At 37.6% G+C, this 15,058-nt stretch overlaps 1 non-coding gene across 1 annotated transcript; it reads right to left on the bottom strand.

Moving 5' to 3' along the window:
• Positions 1–10,217: 10,217 nt before the first annotated feature.
• On the bottom strand, positions 10,218–10,337 carry LOC129897843 (5S ribosomal RNA). The gene has a single exon (XR_008768908.1). It is a non-coding gene; the product is annotated as a 5S ribosomal RNA (ribosomal RNA).
• Between the last annotated feature and the right edge of the window lie 4,721 nt (positions 10,338–15,058).

A 15,058-nucleotide genomic window follows, 5' to 3' on the forward strand; every position in this document is an offset into this window, starting at 1 on the left:
ATCCCTTAAAAAGGAGATCCTTCAACTGCTCTTTCAACTCGACGGGAGCCATTCTATATGGCAGAATAGAAATAGGCTGAGTATGAGGAAGAACATCTATTCTAAATTCTATCTCCCTATTAGGAGGTACTCTAAGTAAATCCTCAAGCTAGACTTCAGGAAACTCACTCACGACTAGAAGTGACTAAAGGGATGGTGTCTCCACACTATTATCTTTAACTCAAATAATGTGGTAGATACTCGCCTTGGAGACTTACTTTATGGCATTAAGTTAAGAAATGAATCAACCCTTAGGCACTGCTGTACTACCTCTCCACTTAATAACTAACTTATTCAGAAACTTAAACTTGACTACTCAAGTTCGACAATAACTGAGGCATAACAAGAATAAAGCAAGTACATGCCTAGAATAACATCAAAATCGGCCATGTCTAATTCAACTAAATCAGCCATGGTATCTTAGTGATAGATAAAAACTGGACAATCTCAATAGACTCTCTTAGCTATAATAGAATCACTAATAGGATTAGAAACATTAAAGGTCTTTAAAAGAGTTTAGGAAGGATCCCAAACATAACAACCACATACGGGGTCAGAAAGGACAAATTATCTCTAGTACCAAGTAAAGCATAAATATATAAAGAAAGAAATTTAAGTGTCCAATGATAATATATCACGATTCATCCTAATCTTGGCGACTATCCATAGCATACAGACAGTTTGAACACCTCTGCCTATCCCTTAAGTAGCACCTCTTTGAACAACTACACATGGTAGTTCTACTAAAGAATATTGGGCCTTATTTTCCCCATCACCCTGTCTCCCCCATTGGATATTCTCTATGGAAGTGGACCACTTGGATGCACATGTAACAATCATTCGTTCCCTCACAACACTCTCCTAGATAGAGTTAACTATATCTACCATAAGGCGGCTTCCGCATGGAACATTGAGCCACACTTCCTTTGGACTATAATCTTTGAGATCTGAAATTCTGATTACCTTGCAACCTCTAATCATTCCTGAGTTAGGTAAAAGTAAACTTTCTGATGATGGTGCATATCCCAAAGGCCTTTTCTGGAAGAAAAACAATTACCATTACGCTATTTATGTTAACTTGGCTCATATCCTGTCGACTTCCTTCTTACTCAGATGCTTCTCTTTATCTTTATTCTTTTCCTCTTCTACCTATTGTGCATAGATTGTAAGCCTAGAAATATCCATGTCTGAGATCAACAAAGTAGCCCTGCATTCTTTCTTCACATGCTTGCCCAACCTAGAGATAAACTTACTCATCTTGGACCTCGTGTTAGGAACCATCTTTGGAGCATATCAAGACAACTGGATGAACTTAAGACTGTATTCTTTCACAGTCAATCCCTCTTATTTCAGATTCATAAACTCCTCTACATTTGATTTCCTCAGCTCTTAGGGAAAGAAGTGGTCCATGAATGCACTCTCAAACTCATACCAAATAGCATGCTCAACATTCTCACCACGACTCTCCTCCCACTAATTGTACCACACGTTAGAAATATCTTTGAGTTGATAGGAAACAATCTCAACTCCCTCAACTAGAATAGCATGCATCACTTTCAGGATCTTTTACATTTCATTAATAAAATTTTAGGACCTCCTCAAATTTAGAACCAGTGAATACTAATGGGTTCATTCTCAGAAAGTCTCTAATTTTGGTAACTGCAAATGGCTCTTGAGAACTATAGCTCAGAACAGAGGTACTCTGATGACTAGAATATGTAGCCATCATCTGGGTAAGCATAGAGATAGCTCCCTTAAATTCAGCCTTCAAAGTCACAGCAGGCTAAGATGTCTTTGGAACCTCTTGAATTCCATTCTCGTTCTTATTCCCAGTCTCTCGAGCTTGATTCTTGGTCTGTATTTTGGACTGTTGTGGAATCTCATTCTATGTGATGTCCTCTGGCTCAAAATTCTTTTGGAAGGCATGATCTAATATCATGAAACTCATGAATTAGAAGGAGATTTCATATATTTTAACTCTATAGCACGACTTGGAGTATGAAGGAAGTGAAACAATTTATAAAATACATGTAGCCTCCCAATTATAGATGTGGCTCTGAATCCCTATGGCACGATTTGATAACTAAACTTTAAAGACTCAATGTTATAGCATGAGATGGAGATGAAAGAATAGAAAATAACACTTAATTCCCTATAGCCTCCTAATTATAAGTGTGGTGCACAACACACCTATAAGCAAGACTCTACTAGATGTGACTTGTAGACCTCCTAGGACATGATATTTCTCTGATATCAAGTTTGGAATGCCCAAAAATTAGAAGAGGTGCTACAGTCACCCGATGCCTTACTTGACCAAGCTAACCAACATAAACCAAATCAAACAATACACATGGTCCCTCAAGGACAAACTAAACCCAAAGAAAAGAAATGGAAAACTCAGAAGGCTACCAAATAAGTTACAAGGCCATTTGCCACTATCTGAAAACCACAACTAAGAACAAGGATCACATGGCCAATACCAACTTACAAGACCCACCACAAATGTCCACAAGCCTCTAAGATTAAAAACCACTAACAATTGGTCCGAACATGACCCCCCACATATGAATTAGCTATATAAAATAAAAGTATATTCTAGACTCATCAACTCCAACAAAAATGGAATATACCAACCATCAGTTGAACTCAACCACACGCACAGGGATTCTTGTCAACCTGATAACCTACAGGTATAAATGTAGCCCCTTCTACCACCCAGGAAATGGGCATGTCAGTATGAAATAATGTACTAAGCATGTAAGGCGACATAATAATAGAAACAACATAATTAAAATAGAAACCACAAAATGACAATTGCAACCTGAACAGAATCAGTAGCTCACTGAATTACTCTAGATATATATTTGTATCCATTTTCCTTGTTCTCGACTCAAATTACATAAATAACTAGGAGTTCAACCATCACATAACCACCTACCTGAGCCCCCATAAGCTTGAGAGGATTCAATCACAACCATATGATATTGAATGCAATATAATGTAATACAATCAGAAAAGAACCAACTACAACCATAAACAATCTTACTTGGCCCCTACCGTAGGTCATCAACCACAGTAACTATAATAAAAAAAGTTGTTGTTGGTAAGAAACTGTTGTTAGTAACTCATAACCAAATTTACCTTATTCTGCCTCATATTATGTCACTACAGTACAAATAGCATATCAATCTCCAGAAATTTTGTACTTAACTGAATACAAAAACTCAAGCCATAAAACACAACAATATGAAATACAATATGATGTGGTGTAGGCGAACATCCTAATTCATAGCCTCAAAAGTGAAATAATTTAAATATGCATGTGGTATAGGTGAACACTCCAGTCCCATTCTCAAGGGCATGAATGCATGTGGTGTAGGCCATAATAACCCATAACTTAAAGTATGTCTTTAACACGTTAATACTGATGTATCGGTGTGTTATGTGGAGAATATTGTTGCAAATTGTTAAAAATACCAAGTAATCCTTATATTAATTCATTTTAAGTGTTACACAAAAGTTATATACCAAAGATATCATTAAAGAAAAGGTTCAAGTATAAGGGTTCATTGTGGGAATGTTTTAAATGATCTCATTTATCATCTAACTTGTAAAGAGAATATCTTTGGAGTTAAAGGTCCTACTACCTATCAATGAAAGGTATTTGAGTCTAGTTTTCAGAAAAACTAACTGCTTGTCCATATGACTACGGAGTAAGAAGTTATATCCATTTTACAACCAAAGCACACACTGCCTAATAATTGCGGGACAGGTTACGCTTTAGGGAAGTCGGCCAAAAGATATGTTTTTTATATTGAAACAAAGGTATTTTATTATAAATATCTACAAAACATCTAAGGTTCTGTTCAAAGGAGTTTTCTTCAACATTTCTTCATAATACACCAAGGGTGGGTTCTTCATCTCCAATCTTTCCAAGCTTAAGGTAAGTTGATTTCTTCAAGAATCACTTGTCTTCCTCTCCAAATATCATAAATATATACTTAGATAAATATTTGTTGATGGAAAGGGTGTGGTTTTTCAAGAATAAAAAGGTAAGGGACCTCATTTCTTGGTCATAGAGGTATGTCTCATTTTTTATCTCCATAAATTATATTGTAAAGATGTTTTAAGTATATATATGAGTAGGACTCATGGGACGGTGATAAGAAGCTGTGAGTCCATGTTTTACCCAGTGTAATTGATGTAATTGATGGGGAGGTAGTGTTATACCCCTTACTTTTGTATCTCGGAAGGTTCTCAAGTTTCTTAAGCTTCTTAAGTTTTTATTTAATCTTCTTGAAAGGATCATAACCATCTTATAAATTGTCATGTGATATAGATAATCATGATGCTATCAAACGACTCTAAGGAAGGGAGAATTTGACACCCCATAGAAGGAAAGATTGGAAATACGGTTATGAGAATTCGGAAGGAATTGGAGGCCAAGTAATGAGTCATAGGACTCGACTTACTTACGTAAGCTACCAATTTGAAAATCCTACATACTTAAGCTACTCTAGCACATACCAAGGTTACATAGTAAGGATTACATAGGTTCGTATGCAAGACAAAATTACGAACCCACGAGGAGGAAAAGAAAGTGACACATGGCAGCCCATGAGAGAGTTCCATGTGGCAGTAGATGGGAGTGCCATGTGGCAGCATCTGCAACAAGGAGGTGGTCCCCACCTTCCATGTGGCATCCCAAGAGGGGTGGTGCGATGTGTTGTTCCTATGAGGGCTTGACATGTGTCACCAATTTGGGGTTGACACGTTTCACCCCCTAAGGTGGCCTCTATATATAGGTTTTATGACTTTTCAAGTCATATTTATCCATACACTTCATCTACATTCAAGAATGATCTAGAAAAAAAAAAGGAGAACAAGAAACCTTAAGCTAGAAGAAAGAGGGCTATGAATTGGGAGAAAAAGAGGTAAGTTCTCCGATTTCGTTCTAAGAATTAATTATATACGGAATAACACAAAGATATGAATATGTTATTAATGTAAATTTATGGTTTGGAGCATCCCCAAATGGACAACAAACAGCCACGAAGTTCAGTCGCGCTAAAGGAGCTTTCGAGGCGAGTTTTGGTGAGTTTTGGCCAGTTTCGGACAAGGTACGGCTTTCTCTTTCAAGTTGGAATTTATGATGTTTTATGAGTTATATTACATATATTAAATGATTTTGGAAGTTGAAAAATTGCATAAGAATGTTTGACGTTAGAAATAAACTAAATTGAAGTCGTAGTAGGTAAATCAGAGTCGAGTAGTGTGTTGTTGTTGTGGTGCTGCAGGTTGGAGGTGGTTTAATTGCGTGTTTCAGGGCTTTAAGGTATTCAAAAAGAGGTGTGATTGCTTATTTTTGCAGCCACACGACCCTCCATTTCGTATGGTAAAAGATTTTATGAAAGGAAGGCTAAAAACTTTATTTTGGTATCTTAGTTTCGAGCTAGTTTGTTGGAGTTGTATTGAGTAATGTTGAGGTTATTTGATTATATATATAGATGCTGGTTTTTATTGGTAATATGACTGCTAATATTAGCAGTTGGATAGGGCAAGTTATAAGGGAGATGCTGCCCAATTTTTTGTAACTTTGGAATTAGTAATAAACTAGTAGAGGGAAAGGGATAAGGGAATGATTCCTATGAATACATGGGTGTAGAGTTAGAAATTGGAAAATTAAAGGTTATTAATCTCAGTATTACTTTCATGTTAAATATGTTAAAGAGATATCGAGGCAAGCTGGGTTACAATTAATCCCTAAAGAGGTATGTGAAGCTTTCTCTTGGCATATTTTTGGCACAAGTAAGTAAAGCTACCCTTCTTCGCTCTTGATATGTCTTGACTTAAGTATGATGATATGATGGTTATGACACCGAGTCCCATAATGGGTCGGGTATAGTATTTGATAATATTATAATAATACCGAGTCCCTTAATGGGCCAGGTATGGTACATGATGATATATGTATATGATGACTCTATGAGGGAAAGTAGAGGGTATGTGAAGCTTATTCTCTTTCTTCTTTGGCATGACCCATAGAAAGCCAATAGACGAAGAATGCACAAAGTCTACAAGAAGCTCTTATTCTTAAGTACACTAGGATGGCTAACGTTTTTATTTTCCTAGAACTTATGTCCTTTTGCCTCGATTCATGTGAAAATGTCCAACCATCCTAAGTTGTATAATCTATATCATGGTATAAAGCATGACTCTTGTTCACTCCTTAAAGCTAGAACTTTCCCAATAATTGAGCTATTGCCTCTCCAGGTTTCCTATGCGTTGAGAGGTAGTAAGTATGTAAAGGTGTCCCTTCTTTCTTTCTGCATGTACTAGAATCAAGTAAGGATTAATACGAGCTTTGAGGAAATTCTATTCATATGATTCATGATCCCTATTCTTAGAGATTCTCCGGTAATTAATGTCCTTGGCTTTTATATGTTACTTTGTATCGTCTTGAATCATGCCTACGATTTCTAAGGCTCTTTGATATGATCAATAGTGGCATGCAAAAAATATTTAATGTGACTATCGTCTTGATTTTTAAATGATAATTCATTTTATTATCTCATTGAGTCTTGGACAATATTTTAAATTGCATATGGTTACTCACTACTCTACTCGTGTATATCGTAACCCTTCTTTCATCGAGTCCCGAGCTGGGAACATAATCGTGCGCATCTCACTGCATTATCCACCGAGTCCCTCACTAAAGGGTCGAGTATGCTATATGAGGAAATGATAATGCAATGACATGAATAACTCACCGAGTCCCTCACTAGAGGGCCGAGAACGTATGTATATATATATGATGATGTGATTTGATATGATAAAGTGATGAGGGCACCAGGCGCTATGATGGTCTTACAGATATATGTTTTACCGAGTCCTTGAAGGGGCCGGCTATATTATATAATATGAGTATGCATGTTTTTATGATTCACATGGTACAACTACAGTGTTTTCTTATGTAACGTATTTGTCCCCTGACTCTCTTTATTTCATATATGTTTTCAGTTATGCTTTATATACTCAGTACATATGTCGTACTGACCCCCTTTCTTCGGGGGGCTGCATTTCAAGCCCACAGGTACAGATACATACTTTGCGGATCCGCCAGTGTAGGAGCCCCACTTAGCAGTTCAAAAGCGATTCATTGTGCCGGAGCCTAGATTTTAGGTACTAACCCTCGATGTATATGTTTATCTGTTTACGGGTACGGTGGGGCCCTGTCCTGCCTTATGTTACTTTTCTTACTCTTAGAGTTTGGTGGACATGTATGTGGGTGGTATATGTATGCGTGTATAGTTGTTTCTATATGTTACGATAGCCTCGTCGGCTTATATGTTCTTATTCCTATTGATGCATTATATCTTAAACAGGGGGAAGGTTTACTTATAGTTGGCAGAGGTATATGCGAGTGTCCAGTTCGGGCACCTGTCATGGCCTACAGGGTTGGGTCGTGACAAAAGTGGTATTAGAGTGGTCCTTCCTTGGAATGTCCATAGACTGTGTCTAGTAGAGTCCTGTTTATCAGTGTGTCCTGCACCACATCTATAAGAAGGAGGCTACAGGACATTTAGGATGTTACCTTTTTTTCTTGTCTAAGATCGTGTGATAGAGCCCAGTCATAGGGAATGAAATTCCTCATACTAACCTGTAATTTCAGCAAAAGAAAAACATCGATAGAAGAAAGTGACTGATGATATTGGAAGTTACAAATTAAGTAGGTAAGCAAAGGCATGAAATATATATGGCAGGTAAGGTATTGAAGTACGAATAAAATGCAAAGTTGAAATTGGAAAGAAAAGTAAACAGGAAAGTAAATGGGTGTGGTTCGAGTGGACATACGAGGTAAGTCTATTTTTATACTGTTGATATTGGGCACCCTGTGGGGCAGCGATATGATATGTTATGGATATATATGTTGTCCTTGTGAGGCAATATTGGTATTTTCTGCGTACAGGTTTTGGGATAGTAAGAAATACAGAGGAAACTCTGCCAAAATTTTCTGGAAAAAAAAGAATGAGCTACATGGCTGTAATATGTCTTGAAAGTTTGTTTTCATCATAATGATAAGATTTGACTAAACTACGAGTATGGTTGACCTCGAGGAATAAGGTAATTGCTGAACTGACGACAATAGTAACTAGGAGATCGATACTAATATGGTAAAATGAAGTTGGAAAATACTTGTGATCCTAAGAAGATGATCTAGAGAAGATCGGTAGATCGGTATAGAGTGATATACATTAAGGCATTGACTGAATTGGTACACAGGGATCAATTGTGATGAGTTATAGTTAAAAGAAGAAATAGTGTGATGATGATAAGAGGACAGGGGAAAAAGAATCGTAATGGATATGAAGTATTAATAAGACAGCTTGTGAGATATTAAGGATAAGACTGACTAAGAAGGGTAAAAAGGTAAGTATGCCTATTTCGCCGATTATAATTAACTCATAGTAAGAATCATGAAAAAGGATTATGCGAAAGTAATGTGTTCCGAATGGAACAGAGGTAGTATAAGATCCCTCGTGTACACCACAAAAGATGTTTTGAAAATAATAAAGGAGATTATGTACAAATAGTATTCCCCGAAGGATATAGGAGTGACATGAAACTCCTCGGGCACAAAAAAGGCCATGGACTGGAAGAATAGAAGGACAACTACAGGGAGCACTCAAGATAGATGTGATCAATTAAGTACGAGTATCGAACGAAAAAGGGAATAGATAGCTACTAACTGAAGGTGTAGTATGAAAAGGCAAGAAGATAAGACCGGTATTAAAGTAAAAGTGACATGAGACTGAGAAGAATTGGAAGTTAACCTCAGGTACTCGACAAGGATAAAAGCTTATGAGATATAAAGAAGTATTGTGGATATGTGATTCCACCATGGAAAATATAAAGACCCCTCAAGGATGAGGGAGATAGCTCTGCAAAACCATTGATGCATTGCGATTCCGCTAACAGGAACAAGTGGTATTCACTGGGATGAAGACAGTGCTATAGCAGAGCTAGAAACATGGGTCACTGGAGTACAAGTACTTCTTAATAGAGAAGTTAAAATGATTAGGAGCGCTAGCTAAGCACTGGTGGGGAAGAAAGGAATGTGGCCCTAGATAACTACTATATTAATTATATGACTCGAGTACCCATACTTGGACTAGATTGGGTACTAGTTATCAAGAATTCTAATCACCCCATGGTTGCGTTAAGGGTTTCTACAGGGGCGACTTAAAGTATTGATGAACTAATAAAAGGTGTAGACATGGTGCAGTATGTCAAGTGTGTTGGAGCAAAATCATATGCGTATAAACAGTTGAAAATAAGCAGAGGATGAAATAGGTACACCCTAAAGGGGGGAAGTGGTCAAGAGAAGTACAAGTGTGGGATGAATTCAATTAACACTATCATAGGTTAACAGGAACGCTTAAACTTTAAACGAGATTCCATACGGGCACGAGTTAGCAAGGGCTAAAAGCCAACAATAAATGAATAAAAGTTATGATATCTGAGGCCATGCAAAGAAGCATTGGTAGAGACCCGAATAGATGGATGCATATAAAAAGGAGTGGATACAATAAGAGGATAAGACTGAGTGATCTAAGGATCGTACAAAAGGTAGTAAGGCCATGGTTGAGTAAAGGTTAAGATATGGCAATAGAGTTATTGGCCGTGGAGATGTGACATATAAGTAGAAAGGAAAAAGAATAGAAAATATCCTATGGTAGGGAATGAGAAGACTAAGGAATACCTGAAGGAAAAAAAAGGGATAGGATAGAATAGCGTTAGCGTGAGCAAGCTCTAGTGCGATGGTAGTATGTAAAGTGAGATAGACCAGGAAATGAAAAGACTGCATCTACCTCATACCAGTTGTATAAGAGTAGTATTGCAACCTACGAAAATATATATACAGCATAAGACCAAGTGGAGGAGTACATGAGGAAAAGGAGTTATGATATTTTGGATAAGTTGTAGAGAAATACAAAGAGAAGTTAAATCAAATGACCAAAACGGACATGGTCATGGTGGAACTAGGTATCTACCCCAATACCGGTTGTAAGATAAAAGAGGAAAGGGCAAGGTGAAATATGAAGACTAGCGAAATGACGCTAAGGTAAATCTTGGGCTAAGATGAGTGCCTTGCACATTGTTGCAAGGATTGCAATGAAATGTGACACGAGGACTTCCTAGAGGGGTCACCCATCCTAGTACTACTCTCGCCCAAGCACGCTTAACTTCAAAATTCTAGTGGGATCTGGTGTGTTAGTGCCGGTATGATCACATGAGATGAAAGAATCCAAATTAGCGACGAAGCAACGACACGAGATTATGTACCTAGAGTGTTATAAGTTACGTTAAGGGTATTGTAAAAGGGCTTAAGAAAAATAAGTAGGATTAGCTGATTACTAACAGATAGCGCGCTGGTATGCCATAGTTCTTCAACATAATACCAATTAATTATAGGCAAACCATGGAACAGTGATACAGGCCATTGTGTGAGGGAATTTTGACACCACTTGGCAGCCAACTCTGATAGGCAAAAAGCAAGACCCAAAAGGTAAGGGTACCAATTGATGTTTTCTAAAGAAGGCAAGAAGTAATACACGAGGTCGAAGATTCCACAATACGACTTTGGATATAATACTCATTTTGCACTCCATAAATGGATGATGGTTTATGGAATGTCATCCATAAACTAATAATATCATCCCGTGTTCCTTTAATCAAGGACTACCTGCTCAGCCGAGGTTGTGTAAAATTATAGATCAAGAGAATAGTGAGATTTTACGAAGTTACCATAGCTATTGTCTCAGACAAAGGAGCCCCAGTTACAGCTAACTACTGAAGATCAGCCTATAAAGAGATTGGGAACACAGACAGGTCTTCGTACACTATTGTACCCTCAGACCGATGGACAGACTAAGCTTACTAGCTAAATGCTAGGAGATATATTGTGGGCCAATACGGTTAACTCCAAAGATAGCTCTGACAATTGCCTACTACCTGTCAAGATTACTTACAATATTAACTATCATTCCAGTGTCCTGATGGCCCCATATAAGACTTTGTATGACAGAAAGTGTAGGTTGCCATTGGTTAGTCTGATATTGGCAAAACATGACTAATAGGCCCAGACATGGTCCAACAGGCTGTGGAGAAGGGAAAGCCTATTTAGGAGAGATTATTAGATTCCCAAAGTCGACAGAAGCTATATGCAGACAATTGACGTCGATCTTTGAATTTTCAAGTGAGCGATTGGGTGATTTTGAAGGTGTCGCCCATAAAAGGAGTAATGAGGTTTAGCTAGAAAGAGAAGCTGAGTCCGAGATATATATGGTTCCTTACTATATCTTTTGCCAAATAGGAAAGGTTGCTTACAAGCTAGGACTACCAGCGGATCTGAAAGCAGTACATCCAGTCTTCCATGTATCAATGCTTCATAGGTGCATTGGTGATCCATCCCAAGTATATCCGGTAGATGATATAAAGGTCATAGAGGAGCTATCCTATGAAAAGAAACCTATCGCCATCCTAGATCGACAGATAAGAAGATTGCGAACTAAGAAAGTAGCTTCCGTCAAGGTGTTGTGGCAAAAAGAGAATCGCGAAGAAATGACCTGGAAAGCTGAAGAACAAATGAAACATAAGTATCCGTACCTATTCACTACATCTATAGGTAATCCCAACTTCTGAACTCTTGTATTGGTTACGTGACAAAAGTACGTTCTATTGCAATAGGAAAAAATTTCCCTATAATTTGTATAAGACCTTGATGAAGGTTGATTGGTCCACATTCGAGGATGAATGTTCTAAAGGGGGGAAGGATGTTATACCCCATACTTTTGTATCTTAGAAGGTTCTCAAGTTTCTTAAGCTTCTTATGTTTTTATTTAAGATTCTTAAGCCTGTTGAAAAGATCGTAAGCTTCTTATAAATTGTCATGTGAGCCGGATAATCTATGACACTATCAAACGACTCTAAGGAAGGGAGAATGTGACACCCCATAGAAGGGAAGATTGGAAATATGGTTATGAGAATTTGGAAGAAATTGGAGGCCAAGTAATGAGTCATAGGACTCGACTTACTTACGTAAGCTACCAATTTGAAAATCCTACATACTTAAGCTACTTGAGTACATACCAAGGTTACGTAGTAAGGATTACATAGGTTTGTAAGCAAGACGAAATTATAAACCCAGGAGGAGGAAAAGAAAGTGACACGTGGCAGCCCATGAGAGAGTGCCATATGGCAGAAGCTAGGAGTGCCATGTGGCAGAAGCTGCAACAAGGAGGTGGACCCCACCTACCATGTGGCATTCCAAGAGGGGTGGTATGATGTGTTGGCCCTATGAGGGCTTGACACGTGTCACCACTTAGGGGTTGACATGTGTCACCCCCCAAGGTGGCCTCTATATATAGGTTTTATGACTTTTCAAGTTATATTTATCCATACACTTCATCTACATTCAATAATGATCTAGAAAAAAAAAGGAGAAGAAGAAACCTTAAGCTAGAAGAAAGAGGGCTACGAATTGGGAGAAAAAGAGGTATGTTCTCTGATTTCATTCTGAGAATTAATTATCTATAGTATACCGCGAAGTTATGAAGATTTTAGTAATGTAAATTTACAGTTTGTATCAGCCCCAAATGGACAACAAACAGCCACGAAGTTCAGTCACGCTAAAGGAGCTTCTAAGGCGAGTTTTGGCGAGTTTCGGACAAGGTAAGGCTTTCTCTTTCAAGTTGGAGTTTATGATATTATTATGATGTATATTAAATATCTTAAATGATGTTTGAAGTGGAAAAATTGCATAAGAATGTTTGACGTCAGAAACAAACTAAATTAAAGTCGTAGTAGGTAAATCGGAGTCGAGTAGTGTGTTGTTGTTGTGGTACTACAGGTTGGGGGTGGGTTAATTGCGTGTTTTAGGGATGTAAGGTACTCAAAAAGTGGTGTGGGTGATTCTGGTTGCATCCACACGACCCTCCATTTCGTATGGTAAAAGAGTTTACGAAAGCAAGGTTAAAAACTTTATTTTGGTATCGTAGTTTTGAGCTAGTTGGTTGGAGTTGTATTGAGTAATGTTGAGGTGATTTGATTATATATATAGCTTCTGGTTGTTGTTGTTCATATGGCTTCTAAGATTAGCAGTTGGGTAGGGCAAGTTATAGGGGAGATGCTGCCCGATTTTTGGTAACTTTTGAACTAGTAATAAACTAGTAGAGGGAAAGGGATAAAGGAATGATTCCTATGAATACGTGGGTGTAGATTTGGAAATTGTATAATAAAAGGTTATTAATCTCAGTATTAATTTCATGTTAAATAGGTTAAGGAGATATCGTGGTATAAAGCATGACTTTTCTTCACTCCTTAAAGCTAGAACTTTCCCAATAGTTGAGTTATTGCCTCTCCAGTTTTCCAATATGTTGGGAGGTAGTAAGTATGTAAAGGTGTCCCTTCTTTCTTTTGGCATGTACTAGAATCAAGTAAGGATTAATACGAGCTTTGAGAAAATTCTATCCATATGATTCCTGATCCCTGTTCTTAGATATTCTCCAGTAATTAATGTCCTTGGCTTTTATAAGTTACTTTGTATCATCTTGAATCATGCCTACGATTTCTAAGGCTCTTTGATATGATCAATAGTGGCATGCAAAAAATATTTAATGTGACTATCGTCCTGATTTTTAAATGATAATTCATTTTATTATCTCATTGAGTCTTGGACAATATTTTAAATTGCATATGGTTACTCACTACTCTACTTGTGTATACCGTAACCCTTCTTTCACTGAGTTCCGGGCCGAGAATGTAATCATGCGCAGTTCACTACATTATCCACCGAGTCCCTCACTAAAGGGCCGGGTATTGTATATGAGGAAATGGTATTGCAATGACATGAACAACTCACCGAGTCCCTCCCTAGAGGGCCGGTAACATATGTATATATATATGATGATGTGATATGATGTGATAAGGTAATGATGGCACCAGGCCCTATGATGGTCTTACAGATATATGTTTCACCAAGTCCCTGAAGGGGCCAGCTTTATTGTATAATATGAGCATGCATGTTTTTATAATTCACAAGGTACAGTTACAGTGTTTTCTTAAGTAACATATTTTTCCCCTGACTCTCTTTATTTCAGATATGTTTCCAGTTATGCTTTATATACTCAGTACATATGTCGTACTGACTTCCCTCTTTCTTTGGGGTGCTACATTTCATGCCCGCAGGTACAGATACATACTTTGGGGATTTGCCAGCGTAGAAGTCCCACTCAGCAGTTCAGAATCGCTCCATTGTGCCGGAGCCTAGATTTTGGGTACTAACCCTCGATGTATATTTTATCTATTTATGGGTACGGCGGGGGCCCTGTCCCGCCTTATGTTACTTTTCTTACTCTTAAAAATCGATGGACATGTATGTGGGTGGTATATGTATGCATGTATAGTTGTTCCTATATGTTAAGATAGCCTCATTGGCTAATATATTATCATGCCTATTGATGCATTATATCTTAAACAGGGGGCAGGTTTACTTATAGTTGGCAAAGGTATATGCGAATGTCCAGTTTGGGCACCCATCACGGCCTATGGGGTTGGGTCATAACAGGTAGTATGTAGGAGGATATATTGGTTGTTTTATTTATTAAATGAAGGTTTGGTTGTATTGTACTAAGGTAACAACTTCGTTTACGGTAAAATGAAAGGCTAGGAGTAGAAACATAACCTGCATAATTCTTGCAAGCTTGTCTCTCACTAAGTATTTGATAAAAATGCCTAAATTTCTTAATAATATGTTATTGTTGTTTATATGAGCTTCTACTATTGTCATTGATGGTAGTAGTTCTCTACCAACTAAAACTATGAGCTTGTTAGGTAATTTCACATTGTTTGACAAAGAACTCACGGGATATTGTTCGAAAGCCATGAGTTTGAGTTTATATGTATAATTTGAATGATTAAAGGGCTCATTATTTGTGGAGAAGGATAGAAGAGTAAT

The sequence above is a fragment of the Solanum dulcamara genome, chromosome 7 (genome assembly GCF_947179165.1).
Source record: "Solanum dulcamara chromosome 7, daSolDulc1.2, whole genome shotgun sequence".
Lineage (NCBI taxonomy): Eukaryota > Viridiplantae > Streptophyta > Magnoliopsida > Solanales > Solanaceae > Solanum > Solanum dulcamara.